At 35.6% G+C, this 16,109-nt stretch overlaps 1 pseudogene; it reads left to right on the top strand.

The window, feature by feature from the left end:
* The first annotated feature begins 3,927 nt into the window (after positions 1-3,927).
* On the top strand, positions 3,928-12,187 carry LOC112860438 (phosphatidylethanolamine-binding protein 1 pseudogene; annotated as a pseudogene).
* The last annotated feature ends 3,922 nt before the right edge of the window (positions 12,188-16,109 follow it).

Here is a 16,109-nt window from a genome sequence, read left to right on the forward strand (position 1 = left end):
TTATACCCTCTAGGAATATTTACAGTTTAACTGGTGATTGTAAAATATTGATTGAACTTTGTGATTCTGGTGGCGGTGTATTAGACAATATGACAGACGGAGATGTGTTTTAGGATAGAGAAAATACCTCGCTTGCCATTCTCAATTAAGTGATCCCTGTCAAATACAATAAATTTAAAACAATTTATGGATAACAAGCGAGAACTATTTTGCTCTGTGACAAAATTTCAGAAACACCACAACGAATTAACTGCTGCAAATCAGCAGGGGACTTTCTCCATTTGTGCCCAATGGCAGAAGTCCGACCATTATTCTGTGAGCTGGGGTTTGTTTTCATAGCACATATCACAATTCGACCACACAGGAAAAGTGGACATTTTCTTTCTTCAACTTTTTTCTTAAATAAAAAAGGAAGGGAGAGATAATTGGCCATTATCTCACATATTCCAAGGGCAACACCTTCCTTTGTGGCCTGTTGTGTCAGCTTTTGTTCAGGTTTCATCCTGTTTTCCCTGGGCCACTATTACAGCTTCTAAAAGTTAAGTTGAATATAAATATAAATTTCTGCCCCTTTTTTTTTCTAATCACGGTATCAGTGTTTATGTTTTCTCCCTGTGGCTAGTGACTAACCTCCTGAATCCTGCTTTCAAAATTGATTTGAAGTCTATATTAAGTCATGTATTTCCATGTCTAATACATTTCTCTCTCTCTTGTCCACTGGAGACAGAGGATTTCTTTGTACAGCATCTAAGTGTTTTCTAATCTTCCAGAAAAAACACGAACCACTTCTATACCTTCTGTGCCACATAGACATAACATTCCTCCATGTTGTTTTCCCGACTGACATCTACATCCCATGTTTTCTGCCTAATTCATTGCTCCTCTCTTCTATCATTTAAAAAACCCATGCTCATTCCTAAAGTCAAATACCACTATTATAAGTCCTTCTTAAATTTCCTGAGTTCCAATGGAATAGTGAGTAAATTTTTAATACTTTTTATTATAAATGTTTTGTATCTTTTTTACAGATCAGATTCTGTCATTTTTTTTTAAATGTTTATTTATTTTTGAGACAGAGAGAGCATGAACGGGGGAAGGTTAGAGAGAGAGGGAGACACAGAATCCGAAACAGGCTCCAGGCTCTGAGCTGTCAGCACAGAGCCCGACGCGGGGCTCGAACTCACAAACCACGAGATCATGACCTGAGCCGAAGTCGACTGCCCAACCGACTGAGCCACCCAGGCGCCCCTCAGATTCTGTCATTTAGATTCCATGAATAATGTATCACAGAGCACTTACTCACTCTGCCCAAAGTCATACAATAAGCTGAATTCAGTTCACTTATAGGAAACAGTCCCAGCTTTTGAAAAAGAAGTGACTGTGTGGTCCAGTGTCCTTCCTCAAGATCATTGACACATCTCTATTTCCTCATAAGTGCTCATAACTCTTTCTCTTGGTGGGTTCAGATGTTATTGTTTTCTTCCTTTTATCAAAGTAGCCTTTTCCCAACAAATTTGCTAATCGCTGACAACTGACAGTTACACAGTCTGTCACTGATGGTGTTTTATGTGATACATTGATCAATTCTTAAACCATTTCTTCTTTCCTGTGCAAGAGAACCACTTTGACCAACCTTTTAGCCACAATTGATAAATACTACTGTTATCTGTCCTGAAATATGGCCAATCTGGAAAAGCTAACTAGTGGCATTTGGGATTTCTGTGTTGGAGAAATGTCTGTTCTCTGTTCTTTTTTATTGATGAGAATCTTTTTCCATTGGCTATTATTTATTGATGAAGCAATGGCAATGCTGAAGGAGTAGAAGTAGAAAATATCAGCGAAAGTCAAGGCTGACATCTGTCGAGCTGAATAGCTTCAGTTTAGTTTTAAACAGAGACTTTAGAGGAATCCAGAACGATGAACATACCATTTATGGCATGTTAAGAATTATCTTTCAAGCATTAATATGCAATACAAAATGTGAGGAACAGCTATTACTTATTATCTAGCTTAAAGGATAATACATTATACAAATTATACACCACTATTTACTTTGTATCATACTCTCATGTTGCATCCACCTTCTCTCTGATACATAGAAGTAATCATGTTGAACTTACCGTTTACTTTCAGGCATCATAATTTTACTGTGAGTAAATGTGTCCTTAAATAATACAATATCAGTATCTCATGTTCTATATGTTTGATATGATTTCATCCTGTGAGTAAATTTCTACAAAATGCTTTGTTTGCTTAAACACGTGTTGATGAGGTCACTGATGTTTTGTACAGTTCTTTGCTCAATGTTGTATAATAGTTTATTGTATGAATACAATGCAATCCTGAAATCTAGGCTATCCCTAATCTCTGCTTTTGTAAACATTGCTGTGATAAATAATTCAGTCTGTATCTTCTGTGCTTTTTTTTTCTTACAATTTTTCATTGAAATATATACACTGAGGTTGAATTATAATGCATAGGTCACATGAATGCTAAACTTTAATAACTGTTGTAAAACCTCTTACACCAGCCTAGTATAAGATACCATGTAACTACTCGTCTAAAAGTTGTAAGGAGGGGCGCCTGGGTGGCGCAGTCGGTTAAGTCTCCGACTTCAGCCAGGTCACGATCTCGCGGTCCGTGAGTTTGAGCCCCGCGTCGGGCTCTGGGCTGATGGCTCAGAGTCTGGAGCCTGTTTCCGATTCTGTGTCTCCCTCTCTCTCTGCCCCTCCCCCGTTCATGCTCTGTCTCTTTCTGTCCCAAAAATAAATAAACGTTGAAAAAAAAAATAAAATAAAAGTTGTAAGGAATTTTCAAAAGAAACTTGTAGACCTAATCAGTGAAATTAGGAAGGACACATGACATAAGAGCAACGCACAAATATCAATCTGATTCTATATGTTAATAATAAATAATTTAAAATGAAACATTTATACATCCCTCTATATAGAGAGAGAATGAAAACATATACATCAAATGAAATACTTAAGTGTAAACCGAGTAAAATATATACATGGAATGTATATATGAAAATGAAAAAAAGTTAAGAACTTTCATAAGTAATTGAGATGTAGCATATTTATGGGTTGGAAAGCTCAATATTATTAAGATATAACTTCTCCACAAATTGATCTATAGATTTAAGAAAATTTTAATCAAAATATATTATAAAAATAGACAAGAATATTCCCTAATACACTAGTGAAACAAACTAGAGTTTATAAATAGGTGTATACAATCATAGACAATTAATTTTTGACAAAGTTACAGACATAATTCAATAAAGTATGGATTTCCTTCAACAAATGGTGTTGGGAAAACTGAACACCAATATGCAATAAAAAAAATGCCTTGACTTCATCTTCACAGCTTATAAAAATCCACTGTAAATTGATTATAGCTCTAAATATAAAATGTAAAATAAAAATTTAGAAGAAAACACGCACACACATCTCCATGATGTTGGCTTAGGCAAAGAGTTCTTAGACACAGCATCAAAAGCATATTTTTAAAATACAGGGGAAAAAAAAATCTGACAAATTGGATTTAGTCCAAATCTAAATTTTTTGCTCTGTGAAAGACACTGTCAGGAGAATGAAAGAATAAGCTACATATTCAGAGAAAACTGCATACCCAGCAAAGGACACACGTACAGAATATGTGAAGGCCTGCCAAAATCAAACCGAGAACACATGCAATCCAAGTTTTCAAGTGGGTAGGTTCCTTGAGCATATACTTCACCAAGAAGATAGATAGCTGGCAAATGAGAACAAGGAACTATCATTACCATCAAAGAAGTTCAAATGAAAACCACAGTAAGACACCACTAGTGATCCCGGGCCTCACAGGGTCGGTTTGCAGACCGATAGGAGTCAGTGCCCCTGGCCCGGGCCCAGCCGCCAGCTGTCCTTCCCACTTCGCCCAGTGATGCCAATGGACCTCAGCAAGTGGTCCTGGCCTGTGACCTGCAGGAAGTGGAAGAGTGGCCACAGCATCCGCTGCAGGTCAAAATCTTCGGAGCACAGGTGGATGGAGCTGGGCAAAGTGCTGACGCCCACCCAGGTGAAGAACCAGCCCACCGGTCTTGCATGGGATGGCCTCGATCCAGGTGAACTGCATACCTAAGTGGTGACAGATCCCGATGCTCCCAGCAGGAAGGACCCCCAAAACGGAACGGCACCATTTTCTGCTGGCCAGGCTGAAGGGCAGTTACATCAGCGGTGGCACAATCCTTCTGATTACCTCGCCTCTGGGCCTCCCAAGGCCACAGGCCTTCGCCACTAGGTCTGGCTAGTTTTCAAATACAATGGGCCACTGGCTTGTGAGGAGCCCATTCTCAGCAACCAATCTGGGGACGGCTGTGGTGAATTCAAAGTGGCATCCTTCTGCAAAAAGGAGCTGGGACCCCCGGTGGCCGGCACGTGTTACCAGGAAGAATGGGATGACCAACTGCCCAAATTCTGTAAGCAGCTGCCTGGGAAGTTGGGAAATGCTAGAAGACAGAAACCATCCCAGAGGTCTGGAGCGGTGTTCTCAAGTTCAGGGATGTATGTAGATTCCTCTGCTCCTCCTTTCCCATTCTCACAGATGAGGCCAGAGCAATCAGGTAGTGGTTTAAGGTAGCTTTTCCATCTGCCTATCCTTTATAATTGAGAGGGTCACACCCCAGTTTATGTTTTGATCACATTTGAATTCCACTTGTGGCGGGGGGAGGATGCATTTTGGTACTAGCAACCCAGAATTTAAAGAAGAAAACATTCAGGTAAAAAGACTAGGCCTACAGTAGGCCAAAGAATCTCTAAGGGAGATTTACATAAAAAGAGATTTGTTTCTTCTTCTTCCATTGTGAACTGGAGTCCCAAATTGTGCATGACAGCACTTCTGGGTGGTGTTTTTACAGCCAGCTCTCTCACTAAGACAGCCAGAGTTTGACGTGTCCCCAGTGTGATGATGTGCCTTGGGCTGCTTACTAGGGTCAGTGTCCTGCTCTGGCTACTTTAAAGAGCAGTACTGGAAAAAACAATAGGGACAGTCACTTTGCTGTCAAGACCCTGCCATCGAGATGAGCTGCAGGGCTGGGTGAGTGAGGGTCAGAAATCTCTAAGTCTGTGCCTCTTAAACTGGTCACTCCATCTGTGTAAGAAAAGATGATTGGGAGTTGTGGAATGTTGTATTAATTCTGCTGTTTGCTTATAGTTGAATACAAATAAAAACATTATGTGAGGAAGAAAAAAACAATAAGACAGCATTGTATGCCTGTTAGAATGAGTAAAATTAAAAATAAACTGATAATACCAAATCCTACCAACATGTGAAGCAACTAGAACTCTCCTATGTTTTCAGGAGGAATGAAAAATGGTACAGCCACTTTGAAAAAAAAATTGGTAATTCCTTGTAAAGTTAAAGATACATTAGCATATAATCAGCAATCTCTCCCTAGCTATTTTCCCTAGAGAAATCAAAATTCATGTTCACACTAAAATGTATACACAAATGTTCATAGGAGTTTTATCCATAATCGCCAAGCAGTGGAAATAGCCCGAATGTTCTGTAATGAATTTATTGCCATTAGGTGAATTAATTATACAAAATATGGCATATTCATATAATAGAATGATAGTTAGCAATAAGTAATAGACTATAAATACAGGCAACAACTTGAATGAATCACAAAATAATTGTTTAGACTGAAAGAAACCAAACTTACCAAGGTTATGTGAGGCATCATTACATTTATAAGAGATTCTGAAAAATTACAAAACCACGGGATCAGAGAACATACCAATATTATAAAAATGGAAACAAAAACTTGACTTCATGTAAATTTAAAGATTAAATTTAAAAAGAAAGCAAGTTAAATAGAAAAGAATCTCTGAGATCATATTATGCTTTGTACGGAATGATTTTGTTAAATGCCATTTCCACCACACCACAATTTCTGTGAAATGTTTACTGCAATTTTCCTTCAAGAAAACTACCTATTTGCTTGTTTGTTATTCTCTTTTTGCCTGTTGCATCTCTAGGAAAAGTATATACATGTAAATATATACTTGCCACCATTTTGGACACTTTGACTCATATATTTGGTTAACATTGTCTTTCTCATGCACCTTTGTCCTCTTTTCATCTTGTACTATTAAACTGTAGCTATGACAAATAGTCAAGTTGAGTTTAGTGCCGAATAAATACAGGAATAATGAATGAATAAAAAGTAGATCAAACATTTGAATTATATAAAACTACAGTTGACACCGACACCCTAAATAATGTTTATACATTTCAGCCAGAGAACTTTCCTCACTTTATTGTCACTGTATTTATTGATGATATAACATCATATCACAATTATTTTCTTACAGATTCAGAAATTAAATTTAATAATTGTCAATATTTCCATGTATATTTTCTCTTTCTCTCTCTCCCCCATAACTCTATAAGGTGTCTATATAATGTGAGTATATTGTACAATATGACTATATGTGGGTTGTGTGTATGTATACATATACATGTAGGAGCTCCTGGGTGGCTCAGTCGGTTAAACCTCCGACTTCGGCTCAGGTCATGATCTCTCACGGTTCATGGCTTTGAGCCCATGTCAGGCTCTGTGCTGACAGCTCAGAGCCTGGAGTCTGCTTCATATTCTGTGTCTCCCTCTCTCTCTGCCCCTCCCCTGCTCATACTCGGTCTCTCAAAAATAAATAAAACGTTAAAAAAATAAAAATAAATAAAAAATAAAAATGTACTTTACATAGAGTATATGTTTATTTTTATATTCACTTTGCATATACACACATACATTTTTTTTAAATTGGAAATGTATAGGTTGGTTTCTCGCTTTTATGCTCTTTCTAATTTGCAAACTCTCATAAACAATATCATTCTCATATATTGGTTATATTTAAAGTTCACTTAATTGCATTGTGTTCAATTATAAAATGATTTATTTGAGCATGCAGGCTTGTTCTATTTTTTCTGTTACATTATTTTATAACTTCTGTAATGTGTTTAATTACTAAATGTCCCTTTGATTCACGGTCTATTTTTGTGGGTTTGTATAGAATTAGAATATGCCACTATTAGAGTTGTGTTTTGTTTGTTTGTTTGTTTTGTTTTGTAAGTCGGACCCATGCCCAGTGTGGGGCTTGAACTTAGAATCCTGAGATCAAGAGTCCCATGCTCTGCTGATTGATCCGCCACTAGCCCCTGAAATATGCCACTATTAAACTTAAGTATCAGCTATTTCTTTTGTTTACCTTTACCTCAGACTTTTGATAAACAGTGTTAAAAAATTAATTCAAATAATTTATCTGTTCAATTAATCCCTTTCCATATTGAAGTACAACTTTGAAAATTAATAGGAAGAAACTTTTTGCTTTGGCATAGCTCTAGAGAGTCAAATTAATCATATTTATATTCAAATTCATGTGGCTGAAATTATAAGTGATTTGATTTTTAGTACTAGAATCTTTGTGGTTGAATCATATTAAAATAGTGTAAAAACATTCTCTAAATATTTTGATAAATTGACATAAATGTAAATAGAATTTTAACTGCTATCCCTGATTTCCACATTATAGAAAAAAGACTGATTAATAATATAAGAAGCTATAAATAGCTTCTTTAAATATAGTTCTGGCCAATATTAGCTGCCTAATATCCAAGAAACAAAATACACAATTGGTTAGAAATAACACATATATAATAATTTTATTATTTTAGTTTTATTTTATTTTATTTTTTACAAATGTAATAATTTTAAAATTATCATTCACATAGGGGTGCCTGGGTGACTCCCACTATTAAGCATCTGAGCCCTGATTTCCGCTCAGGTCATGATCTCATGTTTTGTGGGATCAAACCCTAGAGCTCTGTGCTAAAAGCACAGAACGTGCTTGGGATTCTCTCTCTCCGTCTCTCTGCCCCTCCCCAACTTGCCTGCGTGTGTGCATGCACTTGCTCTCTCTCTCAAGATAAATAGATAAACTTAAATATATATATATGTATATATATACATATATATATATATATATATCATTCAAATAAATGATTTAAAAATCATTTATGGCCCATGTTTTGACCACCTCTGAAATTATTTCCTTAAAATATATAAGAAAAAAATCTTTGTTCCCATAATAGATACCTCATTAAAAAAATCTGGCTGGACTTCCCATTGGATTGTCACATGATTTAATATTATTATACAAAATATAAAAACAAAAACAAAATAAAACATGAAGAAGAAGCTATTCATAAAAGTTGTTCTTGCAGAAACATCGTGTGTGTCTTGAGCTGTCTTTTTTAATTCTGTTCCTCCCTCAGTCTTTCTTCCATAATTCATTTGGATTTAGTAGGAGACAAAAATGTAGAATATAGACAGTAACCTTGGATTACTTGTTTTATTTTACATTTCTTAATGAATACGGTTTTCTATTGATAATCATAAAAAAAATAAGTGTTTTCGTTTTTCTACTAAAGGATAATCGTTTTGTTGGTGTTTACTATCTGAGATAACTAAACAACCCGGTCCCCTTTTATCTTCCTCCTCCTCCTCTCTCTATTTCACGATCATCACCATCATTATTATTACTTTCATAATAATGGAACAGTTTCTTAACTAATACTAAAGTTCATAAATGAACTCCCTACTAGGAGTCAGGTTCATATACTATAATATTCAAAAATTCATATCTTTAAATGCTGAGTAAGTAAAATTAAGAAAGTATGGTTACTAGTTCCTCTATTAGGCGTTAGTGTGTTTAGGACTAGATCATAAACAGCATCTATCTGCATTATTTGTGAAATATTAATAAAACCAATAAATAAGATGAAATATCTACAACTTTGAATTTGAGAATAAACTTACAGTAATCTACTTTTATATTTAATGAAACAAAAGAGCAGAGCGATTAGGACATTTGTTCGAGGGAGCATAAGAAATAGTTAATTCTGGAATTCTGGGTCTCTGCTTCTTTTACTGAGTCTGCCGAAGAGAATTTCCAGTTCTAAAGAGCTGATATTTTAGTGTAACTTGTGTATGCCACGGATGAAACCCGTTCATTGGTTGAGTGACTGAATTCTGTTTCGCTCAAGGGAGTGCATTCCCACCAGCTCAGGTGGTGAAAGAACACAGGCGAACTGCATTTGTCCAGACTGAGGCTTCTAAAGCTTTCTGCACTCTTTTTTCCCCTTCTCCAAATTATTTCGTTAAGGCTCATGAATTTTATGCCTTAACAGATATTTGGGGCAAAGAACTAGACAAAAGAATTAAGATAATTTGAGAAAACTAGAGATTTTTAATTATCAAAACATCTGAAACAATTTTTCCAATTTAGTTTTTATTGTCCTGTTTTAATGGGATGATAAAAAGAAAATATGTTGTTTTTTTTTTAATGCTTATTTATTTTTGAGAGGGAGAAAGAACATGAGCAGAGGAGGAGCAGAGAGAGAGAGAGGGAGACACAGAATCGGAAGCAGGCTCCAGGCTCTGAGCTGTCAGCACAGAGCCTGACGCTGGGCTCAAACTCATGAACTGTGAGATCATGACCAAACCAAAGTCGGATGTTTAACTGACTGGACCACCAAGGCGACCCATACATTGGTATTCTTTACTGGCCATTAGTGTAATCTCTATTATGAATAAGTGTTGAGGAGATACAAAGTATCTAGTATGTTTTTGCCTCCAAGTAAGTTAAAATCTTAAAAGAAAGATTTTTTTTAATGGTCTCAAAAAAGAAACAATTATCAATATGCTATACAGGCAACCACTGTCATAAAAATTGAAAATTAGAGATATGAGTAACTGGGTTTATCCAATCAACAAATAAGTTGAAAGTCTTAATATATATGTGATCCTCTCAAAAGTGATATAACAAATGAATGTTTATTAAATATGTAATTAAGCATTACAGTAATTTTTCCACTTTTTTATATTTCCATTTAAAATAAACACTAATTAGACATTCCTAACATGTTGATATTTAGATTAAAATACCTCCTAATAAAATAGATATGATTTTTATGCAAGATTTTTTTCATAGAGAAAGCACATAAATTTCACTCTGTTATGAAGCAAACCTTTATTTTTTGGTATTTAAGTAATGATAGTGGCTACAGTTTATTGACTTGTAGTAACATGTTTTCTAAACTAAGCACATTACATATGTTTTCTCAGTAAAACCTTAGAATACGTATCTCTTTGGATTGAGAACGCTGAGTCTGAGATTATATAATTCACTCAAGGTCAAGAGTTTGGTAGTTTACACTCAGGTTTGTATAACCTCAAGATTTATCCTTGAAATGATGTTATATGCCTTTCACATACATTGACATTTTATAAGAGAAATTATTTCATTACTGTAGGATTATACTATGCTCGAAATCATACATAATTTTGAAAGGTAGAATGATACTTTAAAAATCTTTATATCAAATCAGGAAATCTATCAAAAAGTTAAAATGAAATATTACTCTATTCCTTCCATGTTACATTCCTGGAGATGTTGTGTCTAATGATGCTAGACAAGATTATAAATTATATTACAAAGATTGACTAAGGCTCTCCAATCATTCATTGTCTTAGAGCATTTGCTTGACTGTAGATAAGATCTTTTGAGTAACAAGACTTACTGTGTTATTATATAGATATATGAAGCTCCACATTACCATACAGAATAAGGCAGATGGCAGATGTTTCCAGTTATGCATGATGATATTAACATGACAAAATCCATATCAGCCCTGCAGCTCATCTAAAATTCCATTACCTCATTATTGATTAATTCCTTCGACTTTAAATTTACTTGAGATGTACTTGACATATGTGTCTACTTTGTCTATTTATCCCAGAATGTTCTACCTGTCAAAATGAAGGAATCTGATGGTGTTCTTTCAATGAGGAGAAAATTAACATTAGCACATTTGCCCTTGATAAAACAACACACACAAACTAAAGTCTTAGTCATCCTAATACAGACACGTTACACACACAAAAATTATGCATATAATTATTTTCCCATGACTCAAATTATGGAAATCTTTAAATTCTACAAAGGTGCTTAGTGCCCTTTTTCTATTTTCCCTTTTATAGTTTTGGCCCAGCCAAAAAGCTATAAGGAGTAAAAATCCCTGTGCCTTAAATATTGTAAGCATTTTGGAAATCCCCAAGGCGGGGGGGGGGGGGGAATGAAATATTTGTGGCCATTAGTGTAATCTCTATTACACTAATCTCTATCACACTGTTTCTTTGTAACAGTATTATATGGCATGGCAATACTATTTTGATTTTTAGTTTATTATTTGAAAGAATAAAATTATACATACATTTGATTACAAAATTGTAAGATTTACCTAGGTGAATATACACCTTGTAAGTGTCACGTATTATATTGTGCATGCATCTATTGAAGTATTTTTAAATATATTTTTGGTTATTTATTGTCATAACTTAATAAGTGGTCAAATGCTAAGTGATTGAAGAAGTCTATTGGGCAAGTGTTTATTTACAAAAAAAATCTTTTTTTTGAAGGATGGAGAAAGCTTCAAAAGTAATAAGGAATTTTTAATGTACTTGGAAAGACACAAATTAATCAGATAGTTGAAGATGAGGAACTAGAATGTCTCAGCAAGGTGAATTATTCATTTAAAGTGTGATGTTCAGAAAAGAATATAAAGCATGATCAATGGGAGATGTATGAGCCACTGTTCCCGGAGAAGAAATTTTTACTTGGCTTGAGTCGGCATACCACACAGAATTAGAAAGAAGAGCAGTAAGTTAGTTTGGCGGCTATGGAAACAAAATAATATATTCAGTCGGCATTTGCTGGATGCTTCCTTTCTCAGCACATTTCTTATTCTTTTAATGCTTCAGCTAATTGAATTCTTTTTTTCCTAATTTTTTTTTTTTTTTAATTTACATCCACATTAGTTAGCATATAGTGCAACAAGGATTTCAGGGGTAGAGTCCTGAAATCAGCTAACTGAATTCGTAGAGCAGCCCTTTGCAAAATATCCCCCATTTCACAAGGCGGAAGTACAGACAACAGCCATTACCCCCAGCACTCCCACTGCTATGGCTCTCATCCGCCGCCACCACAACCGCGGCGGCTGCTACTACCACGGACACACCCACAACTACACTATTCAACCCTGTTACCACTGTGACCTCCACTACCACCCCTGTTCGCGGTGACCACTGTTACCACTCTAACCTAAGCCATCATCAGCTCTTCATTTAATTACAACAACCTTTTCCTCGTTGGTCCTCTGCTGCTACTGAGAAACTCCGGCAGGTCTATTTTCCATACGGAAGTCAGAGAAACCTTTTAAAATATAAATCTGACCATATAACTTCCTTGTTCCAAAATCCTGTCTTCCCTTTCTATTGCTGATTCTTGTAACAGCAATCCAAAGTCGTCACCATGCCACAGCAGTCTGTAGGATCTAGCTTTGGCTCACCTTTCTAGAAGTAAAACCTATATAATCTCCTGCTTCCTTTATTTCAAATAATTTGGCTTTTCTGCTTCTTCTCAAATACACAAAGCTCACTTACCTCTGGAACTTTTTAGGTGATTTTGTTTCTGCTTAGAATAATTTCTCCTCAATTTTCCGTGGCTCATTTTCTCAACTTATCCAGTCAAAAGACTAACTTTTGACAAAATTCTTCCCCAAACAAGTACTAAACTGGTGCCATCGTATTAGAACGCATCGCTTCCCTTCCCCGTAATCCTTGACCTGTTTTAGTTTGCTTCAAAGCACTTATAATACCATGATTTGAATAATTGCATTATGAGTTACTACTGTGCACCAGGCAGCATTTTAGGCGCTGGAAGTAAAGCAATGAACAAATGAGCTAAATATCAAAGCAAAAGGAAAACATAAAATTCCACCTTTGTGAAACATACATGTAATCTCCAAGAGAGAACAATAAACAGAAAAAATGTAAAATTTATGTTGGATTAGAAATGAAATTATTTTTTGTCTATGTCATTAGAATATAAACTCCATGAAGGCAATTAACATACATGATTTTCAATGGAAATGTCAAGTTTTCTTGGACTTACTAGTCACTGGGGCTAGATCACAGAGTTGTCTGCATGATGTATTATTTGAGTCCGTTTGGTTGACTTTGTCCACTTTGCAGGCCACTGGAAAGTGTCCAACTTTTGAGTCACTTAGGAAACGGATCAGAGCAGCATATCCCAGTGCGATTTGTATTGTTTCCAATATCCAAAGGAGTCCATCAGGCAGTAAACTTTCAAATTTTGATTTGATTTTATTTCATTTTACATTTTATTTTATTTTTTTTCTTTTCATTTCATTTGGGTGTAATCGACATACAAAATGTTTTGCATATTTAATGTATACATCTCGATGAGCTTGAGGACAAGTATGCACCTATGAAAATGTCATCATATGCAATGTCCGAAATTTATCCATCCCCTCTGGAAGTTTTATCTTATCCTTTTTTTTTTCCTGATAAGAACATGCAGTGTAAGATCTACCCTCAATAAATGGTTAAGTGTACAAGGTAGTAATGTCAACTGTATGCACTATGCTGTACAGTGGATCTTTATGACTTAGTTATCTTGCATCAGTAAAACCGCACAGTCTTTGATCAGCACCTCCTCGCTTCTTTCTTGTCCCAGACCCTGGTAACCACCATTCTACCCTCTGCTTCTGCAAGTTTGACTATGTTAGATTCCTGATACCAGTGATTATCATGCACTATTTGTTCTTCTGTGTCTGGAATATTTCCCTTAGCATGTCTTCCCTTAGGATGTCTTCCAAGTTCATCCATGTTGTAGTTAACGGTAGGAACACTGTTCTTATTTTTTTTAGGGATAAGGACTATGAGAAGCCATCAATTACTTTTCATTGGGAGAGGATATCCTAAAAAGCTCCATTGCTTGAACACCAAGAAACTCATCAGTGTACTGTATTTGCCATTTTCTGTCATATATAAATTTTACCAAAATATAATGTGTCTGCTACTTCTCATTCTCATTTTCTTATTAGCTAGATGCAATCATAGTAATACATCATCATGGTATCCCATCAAATGAAAAAAATAAAAAAATCAAGAACAAAACATTACATCCTGGCAGACAAAACTTGCACAGTGCCTTAGAATCTATATGTAAGAATATATTTAAGTTATTGTAGACAAAACTGGCACAGTGCTTTAGAATCTTTATGCTTCTGTGATTAGATATCAAAAAGTCTTTTGCCATTCAAAGCAAATTATTTTTAGTGTTTTGATTATTTGTGTGTTGAAAAAAAACAGACGTCTAGTTCAATAGCTATATACCAGGTGCCAGGTATATTTGTCCAAGTTAAGCATACTCACACATACCTTTTCTCAAATATATTTGGAGGTGCAGCTAAATATGTTTATGAAAATTCATTGAAAACATCTCAATGTGTCCGTCTTTTGAAAAGCAAACACAAGTAAAAGTAAACGGCACGCATTTTTCACATCCTTGATGGTTGGCGCTCATCTCTACAATTTTCTGAGAAATGCAGTAGGAGTTTTGATTTACTACTTTGACAGAAAGAGAGCGATCCCAGGGCTCTTGACTCTTCCTAACCAGGAATTGGGAATAAAATGTGGGGCTTCTGTCTGTTGCTGAGCACGTAATTCAGGAACTGTGTAAATAACTGCAAACAATGTTCATGATCCAGGTGGATGCCCCTTGAATTGGACATAATCAAAACTTAAATTAAATGTCTAGACCCTAGTCAGCTTCTGTGTTGACTGATTAACAGTGGCATGCTTGGTCCCCTTATATTTGCGTTAACTAAAGAGGGTTTCTAATAATGAATGACCTCTTAAAATAGTTCCCAGTCTCCTGGAATAATTATTCTAACAATTTGCCATAGATTTCTTTGAGAAAGGGTAGGAGGAAGGTTTACAGCATACATCTCTAATGCTTCATAGGGTTGTTTTTTTTTTTTTCTAAGAAAAATAGCCTTGCATTCATTCAAGAAGCTTAAGGACTGTGTAATAATTTAAATCTGAGATGTAGGCGAGAGCCCATAATGAATGTCCGAGTACGGCTTCACCATGCCTGAAACCTCCTTTTCAATTACACGTCTGGTATACAGTAGGACCTTAGCAGGAGCTTCGTTTGGAGAATCTGTGATCAACTTCTTGATCAAACTCTTTTGAATGTGTTCTTTTGTCATTTCAAACTCATTTAGCTTTTGTTTACTCTGTAGCAGAGATTTCGGTCAACCACGTGAACAAACATTTACAATTATAATAACGTATGAGCTAACACAAGGGTCAGCAAAGTACAGCTTATAGTTCAAACCCAACACACTACCAATTTTTGTGAATACATTGTTATTGGCATACAGTTGTGTCTATTCACTGATGTGTTAACTATGGCTATCTTAACGCAATGGCAAAGTTGTGTCGTCATGACAGAAATAACGTGGTCTGTAAGGTTTAAAATGTCTAGTATCTGACCTTTTGCAAAGAGAGTTTATCCACCACTTAACTAGTGCATTGAGTTCAGAATCTCTGGCATGTATATGCGTATTAATTCTCATACTATGTTTTTAAAGACCTAAAAACATCAGAATCCAACTCCACATACCTTCTCTACATTTTAGGTAATACCTTCTAGCAAAATCTTGACACTATTCTGCTATGAAACTTTATTCCTGGTCTTATCCAACCTCACCTACTCCCAAACAAACAGGAATTGACTTAAGTATAAAATTGGAGGCAATGAAGTGAGGTCAGGGTGAAGGTTGAAAAATATCTTCATCCCCAACGAGGCACCTGCCTAAAACAGGTTATTGTAAGATCTTTAATCAAAATAGAAATAGACACATAAAAGAAAGGAAGAGTAACTCTTGCTGGCAAAGGAAATCAAGTAGGGTTTGGAAAGCTGCTATCTTCTGAATGACCTATACCTCCCATATGGCTCCATTGTAATTCTCAGGGTCTCACACCTTAACAAGAATTCCCTGAATTTCAAATAAAAGACCCAGTGAAGCTGATGATTCAAATGACATTACAATTCTGCAGTCTTTGAATTTGATTCTTGGTTACTTTAGTTCTGCAGTGACTTAGAGATAAATTCTTTCAGCACAGCCATAGA

Source organism: Puma concolor, chromosome A1, assembly GCF_028749965.1.
Source record: "Puma concolor isolate L17-30 chromosome A1, mPumCon1.1.hap2, whole genome shotgun sequence".
In the NCBI taxonomy this organism is placed as follows: domain Eukaryota; kingdom Metazoa; phylum Chordata; class Mammalia; order Carnivora; family Felidae; genus Puma; species Puma concolor.